Raw genomic sequence first — 26796 nt, forward strand, 5'->3', positions numbered from 1 at the left:
CCTGACCAAACAAGGCCACTGGCTTTGCCCTACAAAGTATCAGCTCTGCCTACCTCTTGGGTCTAGGGCCACTGAGCTGCACAGCTTCCAGTAGTTATCTCCAGCCTTTCTGTCAGATGGTTAGAAGATACCATGATACATGAGGCTGTTTCAGCTCCCTTGCCTGGGCAAGAGGGGTAGGGGCTGCTCCAGACTATCAGTTTCCCAAACAGGCTCTCTGATTGGGAGGGGCTGGAAGCTACCCTCAGCCATGGCTGTAAATTAATCCCCCTGCCTCTGCATAGCACAGGAATGTTCCATGCCTGGTACTGGCTTCGCTCTGGGGATGATCAGCTTTGCCCACTCACCTCTCAGCTCAAGTGCTGTTAGGCCACACTGCTTCTAGATGTTGCCAGTCATTCTGGTCAGATGGGGCCTGAAGAGATTCTCCACAGTGAGCAGGACTATGATTCAGCTCCTAGCTGAGGGCCAGCAAAACTCCTCATTTGAGGACCCAAATCAGGCAGATCTGTACTCTCCTGAGTTCCCTGGTTAGAGTACATCTGACTTGGTTCTGCAGATGAGCAAATCCTCTGGCAAGGGTTACTACTTGGGCACTGTCCAGGTGAACTCGGTCTGCCAAAATTCATGTGCTGGTTGTTGAGAGGCCCTCTCCCTTTCTCCTCCACAATCAGATTCCCAGGGACTGAGCCCCACAGATTCCCCTGAAATTCCTGTGGTACAAGATCAGAGTAGGGGCTCCCTCAAAGAGACCCACAATGCTGGGGGGGTGTTAACTGTCCCTCCAGGATTCTCTTCCTACTGTAGAAACTGAAGGCTCAAGGCAGACCTCTTCATTTGGTGCTGTCCTGGTGTGGGGGAGGGGCAGCATGGTCATTGTACAGCTGCTTCTCTTACCCCCTTTTTTCAAAAAAGATTTTATTTATTCATGAGAGAGAGAGAGAGAGAGAGAAAGAGAGAGAGAGAGGCAGAGACACAGGCAGAGGGGAGAAGCAGGCTCCATGCAAAGAGCCTGATATGGGACTTGATCCCAGGACTTCAGGATCACACCCTTGGCCAAAGGCAGACGCTCAACTGCTGAGCCACCCAGGCATCCCTTCTCTTACCCTTTTAATCTGACTTGGCCTCTTTGGTGTAGGATCATTCTTCAGCTGCACCTCATGTTCTAGGATTCTCTCAGTGACGTCCTGTTCTTGAATAGTTGTTAGTTGTTTTTCTTGTATATAAGGGTAACAACCTAATCACCTCGGTGATGTTAATCTCAACTTCAAGCCTTTTGTCCCTCCCATGTGGGAGCGCAATGACAACAGTCAGGAACAAATACTAATTAGAGGTTACAATGACCCACATGAACCCACAAGTAAATGACAAAAATCTACCCTATAATGAATGTCACAGTTATCCTCTGTAACCTACTCCAAAGGAAAGCCAAATGAAGTCTTTGTTTCCATTAACTTTTACTATTGTTATTCAGTTCATGGATCCAGAAAAGCTTTTGGTGGGCATAGTTCTTAGATTTATACTAAGCAACTCCATGGAGAGAAAGCTGCAACTGTGGTCTCACAAGATCCACACACCTAATGCACTCATTTACAGGCTGTGTAAACACTGATGACACAGGAGGATTCCTACTACCCTCCTTCACCAAAGCTTTTACAACCCAACTTCACTCTTACTGGTTATGAAGGCTGGACCACCCACTAAATTTTCTCCAGCTAAGTAAACAGCTACAGTTGAGAAAAGTGCAAACTTCTGGGCTTACTGCTTTTAGATCCACCAAGTGTTCGTTCAAGACTGAGTTCCATCAGGTTATAGACAAAATCCAACAGAATGAAACTGGGAGCTTAAGTAAGCCTTACCGCCAAATGCATGAAATCATTAGGTTAGTTCTTGACCTGTGTCTACCGTCACTCTTCTTTCTGCTGTACACCTGCCTGGCTCAGAAGCCAATGCTATTTAGATGAAACGGAGCATAGTAACACTGATTCCATGGAAAAAGAAAAACGCAGCAGCTTATAAAGTGAGTTCCATTAGTGAACTGACAGTATTCAATGACAGAATACCAGGAGATGGAGAAGGAAAAACATGATAACAGCTGTAAACAGTAGCTGTCTGCATGAAAGAGCCACTAGCCTGTGCCAAAGTAAACTACGAGGAAAAGAAAACTGTTTTTACCAGTAAGGCAAAACTGCTTTCTGGATTTGGAATCATTTTCCTTTAGAGTCATTCTTTGGTTTTCTGAAAGGGACCAGGTTGAAGGTCTGTATGGAATTCTGATTAGATTGGGGAAAAACCAGCAGCTAGCAAACGCAGATTAAGTGCCTACTGTGTATAAGACATTGCACTGTGGTAAAGCCTGCATCATGCTTTCCTCCCTGGCCTAAGTACTCTTGGCAATTTCAGTCTCTGTTCTTGATAAAAGATGACTGCCCCCTCCTGGCCACCTTTTATGAGATTGTTTCAAGACGTGGTTGTACCCATCACCTGCCCTCATTGCTCTTCCTCCTCTGAGATGTCACAAACTCCTAGTGAAATCAAGTGTCTTATTGGTCTATAAAGGTCTAATCCACTTTCAGATGACAGAGGCTAAGCATAGGAAATCTCACATAGCTCCTTTATCAAATGGGACTGGGATCATACTACTCAGAGGGATGTTCCACTGACCCTCACACCATCTTTTCTTTCCATTCTCCTCTCTCATTCAGTAATGACCACAGATCTTCACCAACTTCTTACCATGGTGGAGTTCTAGAGACAGGCCTGGGTATTACTTCACCAGAAATCCCAGTCTATTTACTGCCTTAGCCCTTCCTCTTACTTAGGCCTTGCTCCAATTTTTCACTTCTATTTCTCAAACCCACACCTGTTTCTACTAACTCTATACTTACAAAGATACCCTGAGACCAATATATCTCTGAATCATTTCTTTCTGCTTATATCTACAACCATTTATGTCTATGATCATAGATTGCTGGGAGTTTGCTTGCCTAAACCCAGATAAAATCTGCTTTTTGAGGATAAATTTTAAACAGAAGGTAAGAGAGACCTGATTATCAGAGAAACAAGGCTGAAGATCCCACCAAGTAGTGTAGTGTGAACTTATCTTCCCAATGTGGAATCTCTGGGCCTTCCTATCCAAAGAGGTGATCTTGCTCATAGATTTGCAGATTTGCAGAACAAATCTGGATTGGGGACCTGTACCCAGAAGCCACATGCAAGCAATCAAATTCCTACATGCAGAATCCAAAACATAGTGTAAAATGCATCCACTGATTTTACTAAATCTTTTCCTATAATTAGCCACTCGTCTTCAAGACCAGTTCTAGTTCAAGAACTTGTCCAATGTTGACTAGGAAAAATAACATTCCAAGCATAGGGAGTTTTATTTTTTCAAGGACCTACAGGATTGTAAAGAATTTTCATATTGAAATCATTAATGTTAGTAACTAACTCATGGTTAATCACTAGAAAAAAGGTGACAGGGAAAGGAGGAAGGTAACATACATAAGCTAAAGTCACAGATAATCCCCAAACCTCTTTAACAAAGTTTTAACCTCTTCCTGCTAAGCCTTTTATCAGAGCTGCTAAGGAATAACCAATGTGACATATTTAAGCTTTATCTCATCTATTTCCTCTCACTGGCCTCTCACTGGGCTGCTAATGAGCTGTGAAGTGGCCAAAAGATAGCTGGCCTCCACACGGGAGGGAGAAGGCTACAAACTGGATAATCCACAAAGTCACTTGGAGACCACGGGAGAAGCTGTGTACTTCTTACTCCACAGCCCTGGGAAATATGATGTCAGAGGCTAAGCCAGCATTTTTCTCCCAAATACCTGCCCCTACACAGTTGAAATCTCACCAAAGAGGTACTTTTGCTGTTATTGTTTAAAGCATTAGGTCTCTAGGAATCACCTGATTATCAAAATTTGGCTGCATTAGTCCACTGAGATGCGGAAATGTGGATAGAATAACTTGTTAACAATACACAACCTGCCCACAGCAGAGCTGAGAAATGGCTTACAGGAGGGTGCTGTTTTCACCAGAAACCTCACTAAGGATCTCTCTGATTCGGCTTTATTTCCTTGGTCATTAAAAAAATGTTTTCCTCCCAGCACCATGAGTTTAGGGCACCAGAGTAAGAAGTTTAAGGTGTTAAAAAGTGTTCAGGGGTTGAGGGAGTGATACCACTATGAGTTGAGAGATGAATCGGAACTGGCAGAGGGAACCTAAGAGAGACCAGGGGAAGAGGGTGTCAAAATTTTTAATTCAAGTCCAAAACTGTTATGGAGAATATACTTGTTTTGTTACCTTTATTAATTAACAGTTTTACGCAGCTAGTTGCCAATGGGCCGCCTGCTATCCAAGTATAGGGTCCCAAAGGATTTGGATACAGAATAAGTTTTGCTGTAGAAAAACATGTAGAAATGAAATATTGATAGTTTATTTACACATATGTATGTATACATATATATGTAGGTGTGCACATAGATACATACATCCACACGTACACATATATAAATGAATATAGAGGTATATACACATATTCATTGAATATCTTCACAAACACAAATTCAGAAAAGAAATAAAGGCAGATGGACCATTCTCTAGGTTAGAAGGAAATTCAGACAAATTCTAAAAGAATGTGAGTTTCACTCATTCCACAAAGATTTACGAAATGCCTTGCACATGCTGGGCCATGCTCTAGGCACTGAAGATACAGCAGAGAAAAAGCAAACAACTAAAACAAAAACCACACAACCCTTGCCTTCTCAGAGCTTCTATACTTATGGATGTGGGTCAGGCAATAAGCGAGTAATATGCATCAGATGGTAAGTCCTATGGAGAAAAATAAACCACGACACGCAGGGAAGAATGTCTGCACGGGGGAGGTGGGTGGTGAGAGTGTTGTACTTTCAAATGAGCTGCCAGGAAAGCTGATGCTCTGAAGGAAAAATCAGAACAGAGATTTGAAAGAGATGAAGAAATCCAGGCAGCTTCCCAGAGGGAGAGCACTCCAGGTGGAGAGCAGAGCAAGTGCAAAAGCCTCAAGGTAGGCACTTGCCTGACACATCCGAGAAAGAGCCAACATGACAGTGAGGACAGGCTGTTCTGTTACAACATGTGTTTCCGTACCAGCAGTCTGCTCATAGACTATTGGTAAACAGTAGGGTAATGTTGGTATAAGATGGAAAGAAGATTTTTCTTAGCCAAAGGAGCCAGAATGGGAGTAGAAATCTAATCTTAGCAGGAAGGGAGGAAGCCCTCAGTGTGGTTCCTGCATGGGCTGGAGTGAGTTCAGCTCCATTTAAGAGAATTAAAAATGAGCACCCCCGCCCGAGCTACCTCCCCAGAAGTGTGCCCCCTCTTACCCGCACGGCTCTCCCAAGCTACCCCTTGCTGTCCTGCCTAGTGCTGGAGGTTTTAAGTTATGTAAGATAGGAGAGGTCTGCTCCAATCCAAACTTTCCCATAAGCCTTGTTATTTTTAGAGTGCATTTTGCAGAACACAGAGTTTTACAGGACACATAGAGTGCTATAGCAGAAACATCGACCACAAAGGGCCTTACAGGCCACTATGAAATGGGGAGGCACTGGAGAGCTTTGAGCAGAGGCATGAGATGATATAATGTGCTGAAAACAAACTGGTGGGGGGAGGGAGGGGGCAGGGAGGGGAGCAAGGATCCAAGGGGAGAGGAATAAACAACTGCAGAAGCAAGTGGACCTCACAGCAGTCTTTGCAATCCCCCCAGGTGAGAGATGATGGTGGCTTGGACCAGGAAGGAACTAGTGAAAATTGTGTGAAATGGTTAGGATTTGCTGATGAATCAGCTTTGGAAAATGAACAGAAGAATGGAGTCAGGATGGCTCCAATACATTTCAGCCTAAGGAACTGAATGAAGGGTGGTGATGTCACCACCGGAATGGGAGGGACGACTGGAGGATGATCCAATTAAGAGTGGTTAGTTTGTTTTTGGGGTAAAGTCAATTTTCAGTGTCCTCTATACAGCATTCAAGTGGAGATTTCAACCTGTCCAGAGCTCAGGGGAGATGAATCTGAACTTTTCAGGGCACAGATATTATTTAAAGCCACAAGAGTAAACGTATTCACATTCCTATCAAAAATGGACTCTCCAGCAACCCACTAGCAGGCTGAGAAAGTGCCAATATCTACAAACCTTATGGACTTAACTTTAATTTGTAGTACAAAAGCTTGGATGCCTGGAACAGAAGTAGGAAGTGCTTATGGTGGCAGAAGAGTACCCTCCCCAACCCCCTTACCTCATGCCAAAAAAGAAAAAGGTCTAAGGCCTGGATCCTGGGTCACTGGAATGGATGCTGGGATAATGAGCAAAAACAGCAAAGAAAGCTTATAAGGAAGACCTGTGAGGTGCGAGGAATATCAGGACAGTGTGGTGTGTTCTGGACCCCAAGTAAAGAAGGTGGGGTGGAGATCAAACAGGTCAAGGAAGATGAAGACTAAGGATTTGCTACTGAACTAGGCACCCAGCATATGGTGAGCAAATGTCCCCGTGGCTGAGCATGGTTTTGGTGTCCATGTGCCACCCCACTATAACCAATGGAGCATAGTCAACCCTCCCAGAGAGTTTTGCCGAAAGGAGGGATTTAAAAGTAGAGCAGTGGCTAAAGACACAAGACCACCAACTGTATGTTTATTTTTTAATAGTATGGGGACATTACAGCATGTTTTATGGTGACCAGAATGATCCAGTGAAGAGAGAAAACAGACAATACAATAGCGAGAAGGGGAGAATTGCTGGGGTAACATCCCTGCATGGAAGATAAGAGGGAAAGCAAGTGTCCAGCAGAGAGATCTGTCTTAGCTCTCTGTTAAAGGAGGGAGGCTTGGCATATGGGCACTGATTCTGAGAGATGCATAGATGTGGTGTTGGAAGCTTGTAGATGCTCTCCTGATTACCTTTGGGTTTGTTTTGCAGTAAAATAGGAAGATCGGTTATCTGCAGAGGTAGGATGTGGGAAGTTAAGTGTTAGAGGCTTGAGGATAAATGAGAAAGTGTGAAATAGTGGTCTAGAAGAGTAGAAAAGTAACTTGGACTAGAGAAATAAGGGGCACTGCCAGACATTCCTAAGGGCTCCATGAGGTTAGTGGCTGTGCCTTTACATCGAGACCAGTCAGCATGGTATGCATTTTCTGCTGGGTCTCTCAGGTGCAGGCACAGTTGAGGTGGACAGGTGGATATAACCTTGAGTGGAATTTTGCCAACTAGAAGTATGATGAAGCAAGAGAAGTGCAGAATATTGTAATAATGAACTTCTATGATTTGAATGCTGTGTCCTCTCCCAAACTTGCATGTTGAAATCGACACCCAAAGGTTATAGTATTAGTAAGCAGGGCCTTAGGTTATGAGAGTAGAGCCCTCATGAATGACATTAGTGCTCTTATAAAGAGATTAACCAGGTTCCCTTCCACCATGTGAGTCTGTGACCCAGAAGGGGGTCCTCACCTGACCATGCTGGCACCCTGATCTCAGACTTCCAGCTTCCAGGACTACAGAAATAATTTTTTTTAAAGCCACCCAGTCTCTGGTATTTTGGTACAGCAGCCCAAACAGATTACGACATGAACCATGAAATATGGTGTGGGGTAAGGATGTGTATTTCTTGTCAGCTACAAGTGGAGAGTTAGTCAGTGTAGGCTGTAAGCAGTTGTCATATAGTAAATGACCATCCATTGATAGACATTTCATCACACAGTGATATCCTTCCCCCCTCCTTTGGAAAAGTTCTTGTTCCCTTTCAAGCTGGTGAAACAACAGTAACTTCATACACAAACTTTCTGTTGGGAGATGGGTAAGATGCAATATCTTACTATGTTGTGTAATATCATCGTTCATACCAAGAGTAGACATCTCTTGAGGTTCATTACTTAGAATAAGGAGGGTGGGAGTGAAAGCCCTCAAATGAGGGCTCTAGAAGATAGCAGGGGGACGGGTGGCAGGAATGTGGGACAGAACATTACTATATAGCTGTGAAATCATATGCAAGTCATTTTCATGCACATGCCTCCTCCAGGCTTCCCTACTTATTCCATCCTTAATTAGTATATCTCTTGGAGAGATTTTTCAATGACGTTCCTTTTATTTTTTTTTTTTCTTTTTGGACCTTCACCCATCAGTAAGCTATAGAACCAGCCCTCTCAGTGCTACCACCCCCCAGCTGCACATAGTCTTGAGTGATAAAGCTGGGACAGGCTGAACTGACCAGTGATTCTGGACACTGGCAGGCATTTACAAGTGGCTTTGCAAAAAGTATCAGAAAGCAGATGCTAATCCAAGATCCAATGAGGTCAGGGCCCTGGGTTCCTTGAATATACCATTCGTTTTTGGCAGCTTTTGGACTCTAAAATAGCATTTCCCATCTGGGCTCATTATTCTATTTGGCCCTGCCCCCCTAACAGGTCCATTCTAGATCTTTCTCCTCCTCCTACACCTCAAGAAGCTTGGCTGCTATGGCCTCAATCTCTGGGCTCACTTGCTGGCTGATTTCCTATTGGGTTTGAACAATGGAGATTTGAAAGAGAGGTACTGACAGTAGCAGTAGGAAGACTGGCAGGGCTGCAGCAGATGACTTCCCTACAATTCCTGCATTCTGACAGAACCTAAGTCCCTATAGGACTCTAGCTTCTGTTACTTGCCCATCCTCTGTGATGCGTGCTCTTCCAGAACAAGAGTAACACCATTTCCTCCCATTGCTGCTCCAGGTACAGGAGTGGTAACAGCTCCCACCTCATGGCTGGGGTCCAAGGGCCTCAACACATTTCATTAGTGACTTCACTCCCACCCCCACTTGTATGTCTCTCCCCTTTATTAAAGCCTCTTGATTTCTTGCCGGGACCATTTCAAATTCTACCATGTGTAATTTTACAACTGCACTTCAGTGCTGAAGCTGCTAGACAGAGGAAGGAAAAGCAAATCCTAAACACACGTAAGTTGTTTATTCATTTGGTCAGTCTAGGCAAATACGCTAACACCTATGTCCTGTTCAAAGTAGAGACAGAACCTTTTAAGAGCTTCAGAATGACTTAACAGAGAGCCAGCTCTACAAATACCTCTTTTCAATAAAAGTTTCACTTCCTGAATCAAAAGATACTTGCAAAGGTGACCACCATGGTCACCTTTGTTAAAACTTTTTTCTATTAACCTTGAAACTACAATCATTTTGACAGCAGAGCTGATTTGATACTACAGACAGCTGGTTATTAGATTGAGAAGTTCTAATAAAAGCCCCAAGCTTCTGTTTCTAAGAAACACAGGGAATAAGAATTTTAACATACTTCAAAAAAGTCTTCAATAGTAATAACTGGCCCATTAGCCAGCTAATTTGTACTAATGTCAATAGGTTAGTAATTCAGTCTTATATCTATACAAGATTAGCAGTTTACCTATAAAGACTGAGGTCAAAGAATACTGCTGTTATTTTTCAACGATTCTGCTTAATAATCAACTGTGAATGATTACATCCCTACTTCCTTGTAAGGACCTAGAATCCCGAAAGTCTAGGGAAAAATTTGCTGCTATTACCCAGCTGAACTCAGGTCAGAGTGAAATTCCTAAAGGAGATCTAGGAGTCCAATAGTTTCTTATCTTGAGGAAAATAACCTTTCAGACTGACCAATGTCACTGGTAATGTTCACATGAAATAGATGTCAACATTTCATTTTGCAGGATACATTGTCTAGAAAGTCTGGCTTTATAGAAGACTAAAATATGTCTTTTCATTTAGAATTAATAAATAGGCAACCTACAGTTCAATCTAGCGATGAATCAAAAATGTTTTGCTACGGAAAAGGAAGTGAACAAAGTTTATACTTTTGGCAACTTTTAAAACCCTTTGCTACTAAGAAGTATGGCAAAATGAGCGAAACCAGACAAATTTCAATTCAATTTTTGGCTTTGCCTTTGTTACTTATCTTGGGCATGTACATTTACCTTTCTAAGACCCAGCTTTGTCATCCAAAGTACTGGAAAAAAATATTCAATTCCCTTGCTTCACAGATACCATCAATTATGAGATGTCCTATCTCACTTAGAAATGGCTTCTGGGGAAAAAACTACCACATTAAATATACTTATTGTATAATGTATCCTGATTTGAGAAATACTAAAATGGATAAAATACAGCTTAGAAGATAGGAAAGAGGACAAGATTATCCATTTTGCTAAGAGTGTCACACGGAATAAATAACAAAGAAAGTAAAGAACCTATATGGCTCCTGGTTCCAGAGCAAGTCCTCAGTAAATATTGAAGATTTATTGCTAGCATTAGTATTACAAAGGAGAAGCATCCATGGAGCTTTTTACTCAGTATATTTCAGTTCAAAATAACGTGGAATTGGGGTAATTGGGTGGCTCAGTTGGTTAAGCATCTACAACTCTTGATTTTGGTTCTGGTCATGATTTCAGGGTCATGAGATGGATCATCATCAGGCTCCATGCTTCAGTGGAGAGTCTGCTTCTCTCCCTCTCCCTCAGCCCCTCCCCTGCTCACATGTTGGTGGTGTGCGCTCTAAAAATAAATACATCTTAAAAAACAACAACAACAACAAAAAGATTAAAAAAAAAAAACAAGACAAAATAACATGGGATTTTGGAGGTAAAACACATTGTGCAGAGATTGTTCCCTTCACTTCACAAATGACCTACACATATGGTATGATAAAGTGACTTACCTAAAGGTCTCTAACAATTGCAGAATCAAAACTAGAATCCAGATCTCCTATTTGTCTGATTAAACAGTAAGTGCTTCCTGGTGTGCAAGGCTCTACACTAATTGTTTTACATATAAATTATTGAGTCACTACAGCAATGTGATGTGACACTGTAATGGGCACTATCATCCTATTTTCCAGGAGAAAAAGCTGAGGCCCACACAGGATAAGTGAATCTCACAAAGCATGCTCTTGGTCACAGTACTGATCCAAACCCAAATCTACCTGATTCCAAAGCCTGGACTCTTTCCACCGAGCTAATGCTCCTGCTTGGCTTCTCACTTGCTCCTTCTTGGATTTTTTTTTTTTTCCTGCTGGAAGTCTTATCTTTTTAATAAAACAGTTAACTCCACAAGTGCAGAGACAGTGCTACCTAATTCTCTTGAGCAAGTATGGCACAGGACTGGACCCAGGGCAGATGCTCAAGAAATGTTTTCTAAGTGCATGAAAGAACTTTTTTAAAAAAAAATTATGACTTGTAAAAACAAAAAACCATAAACACTGAAGCACTTGAAACTCACAAACTGTGGACAAAATTGCTCAAGTAATGACTTGTGTCTGGATGCCATCCCTTCTCAGGAAGTACTTCCTTGCTGCTTTAATCAGTCTTGAGTCATCAGTCCAAGGATTGGGCTTGAACAGAAATTCTCTTCAGCTCCAAGAAGTAGAATTCCAGCATATTCTCCTGCTGGTCCAATGCCAGTCCTGCTTTAATAGTCAACAACTCCCAACACGCATGCTCAACAACCCTGAAGGCAAGGCAAGACTGGGAGGTGTGTAGGTGAGATCTGACTGTCCTTGTGAACAGGGAAACCACTTCCAACTGGCACATGTGACACCATGTCATGTCAGGCATTCAAAAAACCTGGAGCAATTCTTAGCTGAAAGGGGCAGGGTTCACTGATGCCTCTTTTCATGTGGAAGGAGAAAAAAGCACCTTTTGAGATCATGAAAATATATAGAACATAAGGCAAAAATTTTCCAAAAGACTCTTGGAAAGGTGATATGATCGAAGTCCTTGGCATCCTTGTCCTGGCCTAGAGAAGAAGTCATGCCCTCTAGGAGAACATTTTGTTCATACCGAAGACCAGGATAAGGTGGGTCCTTTGAGGGATGTGAAGGCAACGTGAAGCCAGCTAACACAGGATCTTTATCTATACTTTTCTGCTTTTCCTCCTTGAAATTGCCCGGCCCAGCAAGATCTCTTCTTTGTAAAAATCAGGCACAAAATCTGGTGAAATGGAGGAGGGACCACAGAGAGGCACAATCTGGTTTTATTACTTCCCAGTCCAGATTCATAACATAATCTACTCTGGGCAATGTATATGAACTATTGTTTTTTTAGTTAGTCTAAGCTTTGGAGGATAATCCCATGTTCATTATAACTTGGTTTATACAGAAGACCATGATGCTTAACAGAACTATGGGTCTCATATTTAAAAACCCTATAAAAGACTGACAAATACATAATTCAATTTTATGGTTTGTCTAATCAGTGCTATGTATAAATTCAGTGGGTATATTCAGTGTATCCCTTCTGCTTTCCCAAAGCTCCCCTTTTTATCTTTCCCCCTTTCGTTCTATGCACAGAGAAGCCTGCTATTCTGAATCCAAATAAATTTTCTGTTGGAACATTTAAAACAGTTTCTAATATCTTCCCCCAGATATCCATAAGGCTCTCTGTTTTATGTCCTTTAGTTCTCTGAGCAAATTATTAGAAAAAATTCCGATTATCTCAAATAAAATACCAACTTCTGGGTCAACCTGCTCCACCTACCCTCTTACCCTATTTTGCTTTTCCCCATAGTACTTATCTCTATGTGACATATCATATATTTATTGATTGACTCCCTTCATTAAATGTAAAAAATGATCTTGTTTTGTTCATTGTGTAATCTCAACCACCTCTAACACTGACTAGCTCATGACAGGCTCTCAGTATTTGTTACATGCATTAACAATCTTCAAAGGAATTCTTCATTTCACATCATTGTCAAAAGGTGACAGTGTAGTCTACCATCTTTTAGGTAAAGATATCACATCTCTTTCAACCATCTCTGTCCTTAAAATCTGGAAGAGATTGCATCTCCACCTCGCCCCCAAAGAAGTATTATTTTAAGTGAATCATGTGCTGATTCTACTAATATATTTCCTATTTTGACAGTGTACCTATTTTTGAATGCGATTATCCTTGGGGTCCAAAAAAGGCCAAAGGCATGTCAAGTCTTTTGACAACCTTTATTTCACATTATAGGAGGAAATTTTCCTTTTATTGTTTGGGTACAGGGAGAAATTTGGAACATGGTAGGAGAAAAACTGGATCCACATCTGGTCTTGGAGATTTCCATTTCTGAGACCCTGGTAATCGCAAACTAAAGTTAGACAGAGCCTAGGGCACCCCAACAGCCAGCAAGAGTACACCTAGTAATCAAAACTTGTACATACCAGAACATGTTGTACCTTTCCTTTCGTGATGTTCTCACATTCCAGTTAACACCATCTGAACCTGATAATTTTCCTGCTTACTCTTTCTCCATTAGATCAGGAGCTGACCACATGGAGAAAACATGAATACTATATAGTCTCTATGTAATACTGTATATTCCTCCAATTTGTGAAAGAAATTTGGTTACAGGGAGGGATATCCTAGACCAATGTGATGAATTCATTCACATCACCTTATTTTAGAATTATAATCTTGGTGAAGATGATAATGCTGCATGGAGGTGGGAAGAGAGACAGTGAGAATATTTGGTCTGACTTAAGGAAAAATCTATTTTAAATCACAATTCAAGCTCCAAATTATTTAGTGGACATAATTTATAAGTATGATAGGCAAATTAATGGAAATCTACCATTCCCAACTGGTTGATACTATGCAATCACGTGTTATAGAGAGAAAACAAATATAAATTTTGGGATGCTGAAACCAAAGGTACATTGATGGTATCTTTAGGTTTTTGAATTTGAGACATTTTTAATTTTGTCCCTGGTTTCTCTTAATTCCTAAAACCTTGAAAATGAACTTAAGAGTATATTTTTAACATTTTGCTCAATAACAATTCTGTGCCTATACTGTTCTATACCTATTTTATTGCAACTTTCAGGCTAGTGTCTGAATCACTGAGGTTTGTGATAATAAATTTTTTTTTAATTTTTTATTTATTTATGATAGTCACAGAGAGAGAAAGAGAGGCAGAGACACAGGCGGAGGGAGAAGCAGGCTCCATGCACCGGGAGCCTGATGTGGGATTCGATCCTGGGTCTCCAGGATCGCACCCTGGGCCAAAGGCAGGCGCCAAACTGCTGCGCCACCCAGGGATCCCTGTGATAATAAATTATGTTGTAAACTATTCTCTGGACCTCAGCCCCTTGTCGTATAAACCGTAAGTGGACCTGAACTCGGAGGTCCCTCTCTGGTTTATGAACCTCTTATTCCCACTGAGTTTTTGTATGAAACACAAATGGACAAGCAACATTCCTGTTCAGAAGTCTGGATAAATTCTTTAAGGGGGGGGTATGGATGATCTGGTTGACAATCCACCCTTCTAGACTGGTTAGATGGATAGCCATTAACACAACGCATGGAAAAACTGCTATGAGACTTAGGAAAATCACCTACTTGCCAAACACGGTCCTTACAGGATTTGTCTCTGAGCATTTTGTCACGTAGCTTGCAGATCAGCCCATTTTCAAAACTTTTCTGTCTTTAGGGCCTTTTTGTCACATACACATACACATACACATACACACACACACATCTGCACACCAAAACCTATTGTGTTTACAAATCTCAACACTTTTCTTAGCCTAGAGCAGTGGTTCTCAGCCAGGAAGCTCTCTTCCCTAAAGTGGCATGTGGCATTATCAAGGACTCTTTTGGTTGACACAAGCTGCAGGGGGTTCTGAGGGAAGGCAAGGTGGGAGGCGTGTCACTGGCAGCTAGGAGGTAGAGATAAGGGATGCTGCTGAACATCCTAGAGTGTGCAGGACAGGCTGGCGATAAGGAATTATCTCCCCAAAATGTCAACAGTGGCAAGATTGAGATCCAGGTCTGGAGAGAGCAGCTTTAGAATGCTGGTAAGCCACGCCTCTGTGAAGAAAGTGAGAATAGAATTCCTCCAGGCAATTCTTTTCTTTTCAAGTCTTCATATTCCCTTAGGGCTTAATGAGTGTTTAGGGGAAGCTTACATATTAATGAAGTGAGAGAAAAGTTAATTTAGATGCAGGTAGAACTAATTGTCTTCTGGATGCCTTTTCCTGGTCATGTGATAAAATAAGTTGATAGGCTCCTCTTCTTTAACAAACACTATTGAACACTTTGATGTGATTGGACCTCTCAGAGCAACACTTTGCGGCCTTTCAACCCAAATCTTTGCAGCCAACCGCATTTTCACTGGCATCAGGACGAGTTAACACTCCCTTCTCAGTACAGTCTTGGCAACTGGTGGGCATCGAGCTTCTGTGCAGTGTCTGATGTATGTCAGATGCAAACAGCTGTGACAGTTTTTAATGCTAGAGTATCGACTCTCTGGCCCGATCCTAAGAGAAGGATCCAGGTTAGAAAATGAACTCAAGTAACTAAGCAAGTGCCTTTTACACTCCAATACTTTTAAATGCTTTTCCATGTAAATTATTCTACAGCGTATCCCACACACCTGTGCCTTTTGCAACAGACGATATTAGATTTAATTGATGATATTAGATATTAGATTTTCTTGATGGTTTAAAGACATCACATTATGGATGTCAGTTGTCATTCCCCATAACTGCTTTATGCAGGGAGACAGACAGTGGTTCAAGCAGAGTGTTTACTGCACTAAAGTTCTCGTGGCCCTACTAGGCCATCGGGTGAGGAATGCTATTTTAAGCTCCCTGCCTTCACACAGTCACCAGAGACAGAGCGTAAGCATTTTCTGTCGAAATAGGAAGAAATCCTGAAGCTCTGAAATGCACTCTCTCATCCATTCCAGATGCTGTGACTTCAACAAAACTTGACTTGCAGAGATAGGCCAATGAATAGAAAAAGTCTGTTTTTTAACATGATTTTGATATTAAGTAGCACTCATGAATGTTGACTATTAGCTACATTCTGAATGGCTAAGTGCATATCCTACATTATTTAATTTCAACCTTATAATAACCCTGAGGTAGGTCCCAGTATTTACCCATTTTACAGACCCAGGAGGCTGAGGCAGAGAAATCCTGAATAATTGGCCTCAATGATGGAACCGAGGTTTGAAACCGGACATTCTGACTCCAAAGCTTAGTTTTAACCACAACTCCAGGGGCTGCAAAATGATAGTCTTCGGGCTAAATGTGGACCACAATATAAGCATTATGTGAGCCAAACAAAACAGAACTTTTAGGGCCATGTCTAAAGTTGGGTAGCTGGTGGGGCGCCTGGCTGGCTCAGTTAGTAGAGCATGAGACTTCTGGTCTCGGGGTCGTGAGTTCGAGCCACATGTTGAGGGTAGAGCTTAATTAAAAAAATAATAAAATCTTAAAGTTGGGCAGCTCATGCCTGTCACAAAGGCTCGGCCAAGGGGCAAATAAGGGTTGCTATTCAGCCTGCACTTGACTTGCACAGCCATGGGTCTGGGGGGGAAGGAAAAGGTGCCATTTCCTAATTTGGATGAAGGAGCCAGATGAGCTAGTGGCAACCTGGTCGTCAACACTAACAAACTGGATGGATTAGTCACACAAAGCTCCACATTCTAGGGCTTCTCAGGGAAAGGAAGGAGAGGAAGGAAAAAGGAAAGGAAGGAGGGAGCTGGAGTTACCATTCCTCTGGAGCAATCATTTCTCAAAAGGGACACATGCTTGCCTGGGTACAACTGGCTCATATGACACCTTTGCGTTACCTGCCAAGACTATAGGCTTTCCGAGTTTGTAACCTCTGTACTGCATTACACTTCTGGCATTTTGTTTTAAAATCCCCTCCCTTCTCCTTCTGGACAATGGTCCAGTCACAATGCTCCAACTGTTTTTAGCCCCCTCTGCAGGGCAACCTCAAAGTCCAGCTCTCTGGAGCTGATGGATTCCCTCAGGTGGCCAAGCAGGGTGGATTCTGTTTTTCTCTGCAGGCTGCAATTCTTGTTTTTTTAGGACACACTGTTCTCTTGAGTGTGTCCTATGCTCTATGCCTGACAGAAAACCAAAACCAAAACCAAACAAAATACCCCCCACCCACCCCCAAAAAACACAGAAAGGACTGTGATGTGGATAGCCAGGTCTGGGGCAAAGACTCATACATTTGATAACTTCTCCTCTTAGGGTACTTCTTTATTGATGTGAACATGAAAACTACCTCACACAAGTGTTTACATTTTGGAGGCATCATTATTTCTTCTCCTTACACCACCGCAGGTCTCAGCCAGGCCTGGGGCATGTGGGCCAGCAGTGAACAAAAAGCCACAGGGGGTGGCGGCAGAAAGATGAAAGGTAACTGCTGACTGAGCAGGAGCCACCTGGAAGGCCAGATAGTTTCCCATCCAGCTAGTGTCCAGTGTATGCTACATTTGTCTCTGCGAGCTGACGCCGACTGGCAGCTCCAAGTGGCCTCCCTGTGCCCCCACCAAAGGAACTGCTGGCTGGTCTACACAGACACCTGTCGCTAATACGCAACTAGAAGACTTGGAACATCATCACACCTCCCCACATTTGGCTGAGAACATCAAGCAGTTTTGCCATTCCTCACCGGCATGTGCCCTGTTTTAGCATGGAAGCCAGAAAGAATTGATTCTATCTGTTGGCTCTCGGTCTTGTACCAGGGGGATTAGAGACGGGTAATAACCTTTATTCTATCCAATTCATTTGAAATGAGAAAGAGCAAGATCCAGGAGAGTTTAGACCAGGAATGTTTTTCATTGTTCCATGTATCAGAATGACCCCTCGAAAAAAAAGATTGTGAACTGCCTATTTAATAACATTTCTCCCCCACTGCTGTTCCTGCAGAACCTTTTTTTAATGTGAGCGGCAATGTGCCCAGCTTAAAGCAAAGCAAAACAAAACACACTGCCCATTTTCAGGTTCCCAGGCAGAAAAGGATGGCCCTGCAATGCTAACTACTGAGATGGAAGTTGAAATCACCAAGGAGGGCATCTAGAAAGAACAGATGTGGCTAGCTTGTCTATTCATTACCTTTGGTCCCTCATTCTTCACCTGTTTCTTTAGTGGAAACACGGTGCATGGATCTCCGGCCACCGTTTCGTGAGCACAAGGAAGAGGGCAACACAGTAAGGGTTAAAGAACAGGAAGCTAGAAGCAGCCCATGGCATTTGCTGATAGACATAATTCTAGTGCATGGCACTTCGCAGTTTGCTTAGTTTTCCTGAGTGTCAGTTTCTTAAAGTATATTACTTCCCTAACAGGGTTTCTTATGGGTGTTTAAATGAGATAATATGTGTCAAACTGCCTCACAATGACTGATCTAAAAGTCAACCCAATCAACAAATCACTCCTTTTTCTCTTCTGAGATTAGATCTCCAGGTCAAGGAAAAGTTAGCCAGACTGACTTACTACCAGCTAATGCTTTCAAAGTAGGCCTCTGTATAAAGTGTTTTGTTTTGTTGTTGTTGGTTTTTTTTTTTTTTCCATTATTGTGTTTTTTGGCATAGATACTATTGAGTAAACAAGGCCCAGGGCAAGTGAGAATGCTCAAGGTGAGCAGTAGGATCCAGACTGGGCCTTTCCAGGCTGGAGCAGAGAGAATGGATGGCCTGGCCTGGTACAGAACCATCATGAAGTATCCCAAATTCCCTTAGAGCCCAAGACATTCAGCCCTCAAGGAAATTATGGCAAAATGAAAAAAAGTAAAAAGAGAAAGAAATCCACTGTATGACCTCAGGTCTGGAGACCTTCGTACAAAGAGAAGGCCAGTCATTCCTTCCCCCAGTTATAAGCATGCACATTATTTTCATACTGAAGTGCAGGTAAGTCACCTATGAACATGTGACTTTTCTGGTATTTTCTGCTTTTTGAGAAAAGTATAGAATTCCACAATTTCTCTTTTCTAGCCAGCAGTTCTTTGGCACCATATAAATCTGATAACTTCTTTCTCCTTAAACCAGCCTTAGGAAAATTGTTTTGTAAGGGGCTAGAGAGTAAATAGTGTAGGCTTTGCGGTCCACGGGGCCTCTGTTGCGACTGATCATCTCTGCTGTTCAGTGAGACAATAGTCACTGTTAAGACATGAAGGAATGGATTTGGCTATGTTCCAATCAAGTCCCATTTATAAAAACAGGTGGCCTTCAGCTTGGCAGTCTCTGCTTTAAAGGACACTGAAACCATGTAAAACTACACAAGAAACATTCAGTAATAGGTAAGACCGTCACCAATGATCATCACCATGAAACAAACCAAAGAGCTTTTAAGTAAAAACCAATGGAGAGAAAGGAATGAAATGGGAGAGGCAGGAATTCCTACAACATTGAAACCAGTGCCTATCCCGCAAAACCAAAGACTCAAATGTTCCCAGATTATTGCAAATTGTGATAAGGAAAGGCGGAGAGTGCAATCTGATTGCATAAAAAGGCGAAGACAGGGGCAGCTGGGGTGGGTCAGTGGTTTAGCACCGCCTTCGGCCTAGGGCGTGATCCTGGCGACCCGGGATCGAGTCCCACACGGTGCCTGCTTCTCCCTCCTCCTGTGTCTCTGCCTCTCTCTCTGTGTGTCTATCATAAATAAATAAATAAATGAAATCTTTAAAAAAAAAAAAGGCGAAGATAACTATTCAAGTGAATAAAACAATCCGTGGACTACAGCAAGGGCGGAGGGACACAGGAAGGAAGGAATGAGCAGGGCACACCATTAGGGATTTTAGTCTTTGACTCTTTTTTTTTTTTTTTTTTAAGATAGTCTTTTACTCTTTAAGCACAGAAGGAGGACAAGAAGCAGAGGGGAGGTAAGGGGGAGAGGCAGCAGCAGCAGAGCATAAGGCCCACACAGGTGCCCTCCAAACATCTGAGGCCCCCTTACTCCTGGCCCCCAAACCGATCAGCGCTGGGGTCACTGCTTTGCTCTCTCTTCCCATGTGAGGTGTTCATATAACGACAATAAAGTGTGTGTGGGATGGGACATGGAGAGAGATGAGAAAAAGAGTGCAATGAAAAAAATTAGTTGGAGGAGGGTCATTAGGTCTGGCACAGCTCTCAGGGAGGCTGGTCTCGTGGCTGTTCCAGGACCACGTCCTCCTTTTCTTTCTACTACTCTCCATGCCCTGAACCCCCCTCTGCCTTCTTTCCTAAATCATAGCCAGCACTTGGAAAGCAGTAACATCCTGCAAGTGTTCTAAGCACACTACACACACATATGTTGATCCTCTTGGTCCTCATAACCCTATGAGGTAGGCCTTATTTTTGTTCTCATTGAACAGAAGAGAAAACTGCAGCAAAAAGAGGTCAAGTTTTAATTTTCCCCGGGGGAAACTCAGCTATGAAGGGACAAAACTGAAATTGGAACCCACACAGTCTGGGTCCAGAGTCTACACTTTCAACTACCACTTTATCCTGCGTTCACAACCTCCCTCCTCCACATCCCAAAGCCAGACAGGACACCTCACACCAATGGCTCCATTTTACCCTCCAGTGGATAGAAGGATGTGTTTTCTCATTCTCTTGAGAAAGTAATTCGATACAACTTTCAGACACAATTACCAATTTAAAGAATATAGAGAGGACAGAAAAACACAGTCAGAGGACACCATAGGGAAACAATCAGCAAAATGCAGACAGTAGCAAACTCTCCAGACAACTGTTTGTTCAACAAATAAACTGAAGATAGAGAGGTTTTGAACCTACAGATTAAAAGGGACTTTAAGACTTATAACCAATTATAGCATGTGGAAATTACTCAGATCCTGATTCAAACCAGCTATGAAAAGCAAATTATGATATTTGAGACAACTGTAATTTGAACATTATATATTTAATGATTTAAAAATGCTTACCTTGTACTAAGTGAGGTGATGGCTGTTAATTAACTAGACAGGGGAATCCCTTCACCATGCACATGTATAGCAAATCATCACAACGCACTCATCAAATATCTTGCAACTTTATGTATCAATTATACCTCAATAAAGCTGGGGGGAAAGGGGGGTAATCCTCATCTTTTAGAGATTTAAACTAAAATACTAATGCATAAAATGAAATGTTATCTGATGTTTGTTTCCACATAATGTAGGAAGGGAGGTTGGGGAGGGAGGGCACCAGAGATGAAATGAGATGGGGCACGAGTTGACAACTACTGAAGCTGGCTAATAGGTATTCAAGGGTCTATTATATTTTTCTGTCTATTCTTATAAATTTTGAACATTTTATATAACAAGAGCTTTATAAAAGTTTGAAGGAAAGAGCCACTAGGGCTTAAAATGAGACTTCGGTCAAGGAGGAGATTCTTGATTTTTCTGTATGTATGTGCATAGTTGTTTTTAGTTTTTGGTTTTCTCTCAGCGGGCATTTTAAAGCTTAAAGGAAGAGTTTAAAAGGGATGCATGCATGGGAGTAAATTGTTCTTGTCCCTGAAAGATAAGTCTTGGAGATGCTGGGATAACCTGAAACTCCATTTCTTAGTGAATGAGTTTCTTGAATGGCACTAATGAAATATAACCCTCTGCCATCCCCTGGCCAATACTTCATCATACTGCTGACAAGCTCCAGGGAGGAAGTATGAGGAAGAAGAAAATCACACCCAGAGGTCTCAGGATTGGAGGATGAAAAGGAAATACTGAGTGGAGGGAATTATTATGGAACATGCAAAGGTCCCATGGAGTCTTGTTCAGAGTGCCATTCCAAGAGCCTGAAGTTCTATCTCAACCCCACAACCAATTAGCTGTGCAATCTTAGATGATCACTGAACCACTGTGGTCTTTGATTCTTTTACCTGTAAATTGAAAAAACTGGATTAAAATTCCTAGGAAGATCCATAATCTAAAAGAGGAAAAAAAAAAAACAAACAAATAAAGGATTTTGCTCTTGAAAGCCAGCCTGAGAACACGAGGGCCCCGCACCTTTATCTAGTTCTAGTCTAGTGAGAGCTGCTTTGAAATGTTAACACAGAGCCACAGAGCCCTGGGTTTGGGGCAAGACAAAGAAACAAGCTACCATATTGGAGTAACACTGAACATGAAGATTCATATGTCCTACACTGGGATCAATGTTTCAACTAAGGGGCGAAATCATGGATGAAAAGGGCTGCTGAGAGTAAATGAGTTTTCTGCATATTCACACGGGTGCCAACTGTCCTGAAGGCAATCTCTCCTTCAACAACTGCAATTGAGATTCTGCTGGACAAGGCATACCTGACACTTACAAACTTCACAGGCCAAATAATATTGGCTCAACTTCCAGAAACTAGGCTCCCACAACACAGCACATGGATTTCCACTTGACACCCCAAGATCAGGCATGGTTCTAGATCTGCATCTTGATGTAGATGCATCCATCACATCCAGCCTTAAAGTCTCAGCATGCCATTAGCTCTGCAATAATATTTTAAGAAAATAATTGGTCCAGTTTGCTCAATGACCTTCGAAGAGAGAAAAAGTCATTGGAAATGCTGAAGAAGCCTGGCATATTGAATTAATTGACGATACTTCTGACCTTAAATTGCAGGAACTGTTCACTAATCAAGAAGAATAAATTCTCTCTACTCAGAACGCCTAATTATTTTTGCACTTATGCTTCCCCTTCCGACATAAAGTACTTCTTCACAAAGCAGGGAGGTTTCTGACTGTGTTGCCTCAACTGGTCTTGACAAGAGAAGAGATGAATCACAGGAACAGCCTGGCACCATCTCAACTTGTAATAACTCTTTACCAAGCACTAAATCATAGCTGGCCAGATCCTGGGAGCTCTTCCTTTCTTCCCTTATTTATTTAATAAAAAGAGGTACATTCATCAAGGATCAGTTCTCCTTGACATAATTAGTAGAATTACTGGTGAATTAGCGAATAGAACTGCTGTCAAGAGTAGATCTATGCATACACTAAAGGCAAGCGTGGACAGTATTGACTTGATCTTCAGGGTAGCTTGTTGATGGGCCCCCAAACTAATCTGTAGCAAGAAATGGAATAGGTAACATAATCTCCTGTATAATGAAGACACAGAGAATTAAATATCTCGGAGATTCCTGAGCATCACCTCCATTAGACCACTGTGAGCTAAGGCTTTCATGCTTCCTCTACTGCAAATATTTCTTCTTTTAATTTGAAGATATGTACACAAGCTTCAGTTATCTGAAGTTTCAGCTATCTACTCCATCCCAAATGAACCTACTATCCCATATATCTGGGTTGGGCTAATTTTGAAGCCTGTACATTTTTTTCTGATCTCATAGTAATAGGGCAGTGATGAAAAGCTGTCCAGAAGAAAAATAAGAGATAATATATGGGAGGTGGGGGGGAGGGGAATGTGTGTGTTTAATACAGGATGAATAGTGTACTTAGGAAAACACACAAATAAATTGAGTAACTGATATTAATAACCTAGTGGGCTGGCAGGCAATAGGTGAGATGATTGTAATCTTGGTGGAAAAATTAGCTAATACATAATTCATAAGTCTCTGAGGGGATGGACAGGGAAGGAAATTTATATTTACTCTGTAGCTGCACCATGTCACTCTCAAAGGGGCATACTTCTGTATTATTTTTTTGTGTGTACATCTCCCAGTACAGGCAAGGTGCCTGGAAGTACTTATGAGATAGTCTGTAAGTACTTAGTAGACAGAGTGTCCTGAGTGTGACACAGGTATACTTTCCTTCTACCCATTATTTTCTCTTTTCTTTTTTGCTTGCCTACAAACGTAACAAGTACCTTCAAGCACTACCTGCACCTTATAATTGTAATCTATCCTCCTCCTCAAATAAATAAATCAGTAAGAACTGGGAAATACGTCATTTAGTTCCATACCTATGAAACAATAAAATGTAGATGTTGCCAGACTGCCTCAGAGAGATAGCAGAGATTCAGAAACACCAAGAAACACTCAGAAACACCAAGACATGGGAATTTTCATCACTTATCCAAAGGGGATGCTAAGTCAGAAACTTAATTCCCACTATTTATAAGTTTGGCTCTGATAGTTGAGCACTACAAAAGAACTAATGTATTTTTTTTTAGCACAAGTGAACACCTTCATTGTAGTTCATTCATCCATAAAAGACAATGATCAGAAATAAAAATCCAGGGATCCCTGGGTGGCCCAGTGGTTTAGCGCCTGCCTTTGGCCCAGGGCGCGATCCTGGAGACCCGGGATCGAATCCCACGTCGGGCTCCTGGTGCATGGAGCCTCCTTCTCCTTCTGCCTATGTCTCTGCCTCTCTCTCTCTCTCTCTCTCTGTGTGTGACTATCATAAATAAATAAAAATTTTAAAAAAAGATTTAGAAATAAAAATCCAAAAGTTCAAGAAGACTCTCCATTAGACTTTTAAATTCTGGCTGAGGATGTCACCCACCTGTCAAAGCATCAGTTTGCTATTAGTAAATTGTATTTAAGGCAGTATGTTTTCTCTCTTATCCACCCAATGCTAGGTTAGCTTGAAGGTAGACAGAACTGTCTGATTTCCTAGCAAATTTCCAGAAGACAGAATCCTGAATGAACACTTAGGGTTTCTAGGATTAGTCTCCTGGATACTGCTAGTTTTATATATATCCACCCATGCTTGATGGTGCCTGAGGAGTTTTAGACAGAAGACAACATATGGCTCTTTTTATCCCCCCTAATAAGTCTTGAATAATCACAGTCTGTTTCTAAATATTAGAAGTTTCCAGGGGATCCCTGGGTGGCGCAGCGGTTTGGCGCCTGCCTTTGGCCCAGGGCGCGATCCTGGAGACCCGGGATCGAATCCTACATCAGGCTCCCGGTGCATGGAGCCTGCTTCTCCCTCCGCCTGTGTCTCTGCCTCTCTCTCTCTCTCTCTCTCTCTCTCTCTCTCTCTGTGACTATCATTTAAAAAAAAAAAAAAAAAGAAGTTTCCATAGGGCTCCATTCCATCTTGAACTATGTTACTAGTACTCAGCAATGAAGATAAGGGATGCAGGGAGGGCAAAAACTTATGTATGACCTCTTCCTTTCCCCTAAAAATAACTGTCCCATCACTTCCAATCAGCCGGGATACAGTTCCAACATGAAGAGACCTGGGTGGCTCAGTGGTTTAGCGCCTGCCTTCAGCCCAGGGTGTGATCCTGGAGACCCGGGACTGAGTCCCATGTCGGGCTCCCTGCATGGATGGAGCCTGCTTCTTCCTCTGCCTGTGTCTCTGCCTCTTTCTCTCTCTCTCATGAATAAAATCTTTAAAAAAAAACAAAAAAAACAATATTCCCAAGAAGAAACTTTTAGAGTCACTTTCTATCCTCCAAGAACTCAGTGTCAGTCTCTAAAAAGGCTTCCCTGTGTTGATTATGTAAAACCATGTTAGTTGACCTCTAAATAGCTAGACCTTCCCGAGCCAGAAAACCATGATGGAGGGTCTGCCGCATGACCATAATGCAGGCAAGATGAGGAAAATTTATCCACCTGGCTGTATGTCACCTAGATTATCGTAGTCTGTCTTGACAAATGAAACCTGGAAGAAATAGTTTAAGCCTAATACATGTATAAAATGTGTATAAAATTGGTAACTGGTTACCAATTGGTTGCAAAAGCAGTACTTCTAGAAATATTTCTTTTGCTCTAAATTTATAAGGATTAACAGACTCTAAAAGTTGACTTTCTTTTCTGCTGTCACTGTAGATGATCCCATTAATAAGAAGCAGACAATGTACAAACCTTCTAAATTACCTGTTAGATCCCTCCACAAAAATCATTTCTAATTGGATATCACGGTCCTCTCCGAAAGTCATACACACAGGTCTGGAACTGTATCTTGCATGCCCATGTAAGTATACAAAAGGCCCTTCACAGAAACAGGTTTCCATTCTTTTTCTTTTCTTTTTACTCAAAGCCTGGAAGTGTTTAAGTACTTAGGCAGTGTTTTAAAACAATGTGATAACCTGATAAAAAAAAATTTTAAAGTCTAGTATGAAAAGGACATTTTCTCTGACCGGATATACTGAATTCCTTCTCCATTCTTAAGAAAGGCTGGCTTCCTTCTAAGCAACAGCTTTCGTTGAACACACTGAGTGCTTCGTCACCCCACCTCCACTGACATACTTGGCACCAAAATCTGTTTTCTGTCTACAAAATCGCTAAAACTAGGAAACACCCCAATCACTCATGGGGAGAGTGGGGCATTAGCCCTTTGAAAACACCATTTCCATTTTATCTTATGCACCAAATAATGGAGTTTCTGCACAATAATAAGACTTTTTCCTGACAGCGTGGATTCTGACTTCCCGTTACACATTCCATTATTTTATTTGTGGTGATCTAAACTGCTTCTGACATTCTTTGATGCCTCCGCCCTTTACATACTTGCAGGCTTATCTGTGTGTTAAGTCGATTTTTGCCCATTGTTTGCCAAAGTCCCATTTAACTCTCAGAATCTCTACCCAGGCAACACAATTTTTGGTTCCCTTATCTAGAATTCAAATGCACATAAAGTATGCCCTTTCAGGCTGGCTCGTTTGTAAAAGCTCTCTCTAAGGAGTACCTTGAAGCTGTGAAAAGAAAGTGTGCTCCATAAAATAATATTTAAACATTTTAAATATATTTCTCCAAAGATTTTTTCCAAATCAGCAGCAAAAAGAAAATCTGGACTATAACCAACATTTCCAAGTGTTAGTTTATGACTTAGCATTAATTACGTTTAAAATTACTCTTTCCTCTACATATAAACAAAACCTAAGCCAAGTAGAACCACAGCCTTCTCCACCTCCCTAGGTCACCTCAACTCCTTCTGCCTACAGCAGAAAAACTCTTCAGCATCTTCCTGAACATGCCTTCCCATTCTCAAACCCACAGTGGGAACAGACTCCAATTTTTAGCTAACATACCAGAGACACTGCTGCATCCATCAACTTCCATTTGGCTTTCATCTAAATCATAAGTAGTCCCTTCCCCATATTTCCCTTTACTTCTTATTTCCACTGTGCTTTGCTTTTCTCCATC

The 26796-nt window shown here is 41.9% G+C and overlaps 1 protein-coding gene across 5 annotated transcripts in view; it reads right to left on the reverse strand.

Annotated features, from left to right (window-relative positions):
* Positions 1-26796, reverse strand: part of GHR (growth hormone receptor) — a 271425-nt gene that overhangs the window by 188647 nt on the left and 55982 nt on the right. The window contains exon 1 of one of the 5 annotated variants that reach the window (XM_072756983.1): positions 348-549. The exons of 3 other annotated variants lie outside the window; for them this stretch is intronic. The gene's annotated coding sequence lies outside the window, so the exon portion shown is untranslated. Of the gene's footprint in view, positions 1-347; positions 550-26796 lie in introns of those variants that run through there. One more of the 5 variants, XM_072756985.1, reaches the window with a different exon arrangement.

Source organism: Vulpes vulpes, chromosome 4, assembly GCF_048418805.1.
Source record: "Vulpes vulpes isolate BD-2025 chromosome 4, VulVul3, whole genome shotgun sequence".
Classification (NCBI taxonomy): Eukaryota; Metazoa; Chordata; class Mammalia; order Carnivora; family Canidae; genus Vulpes; species Vulpes vulpes.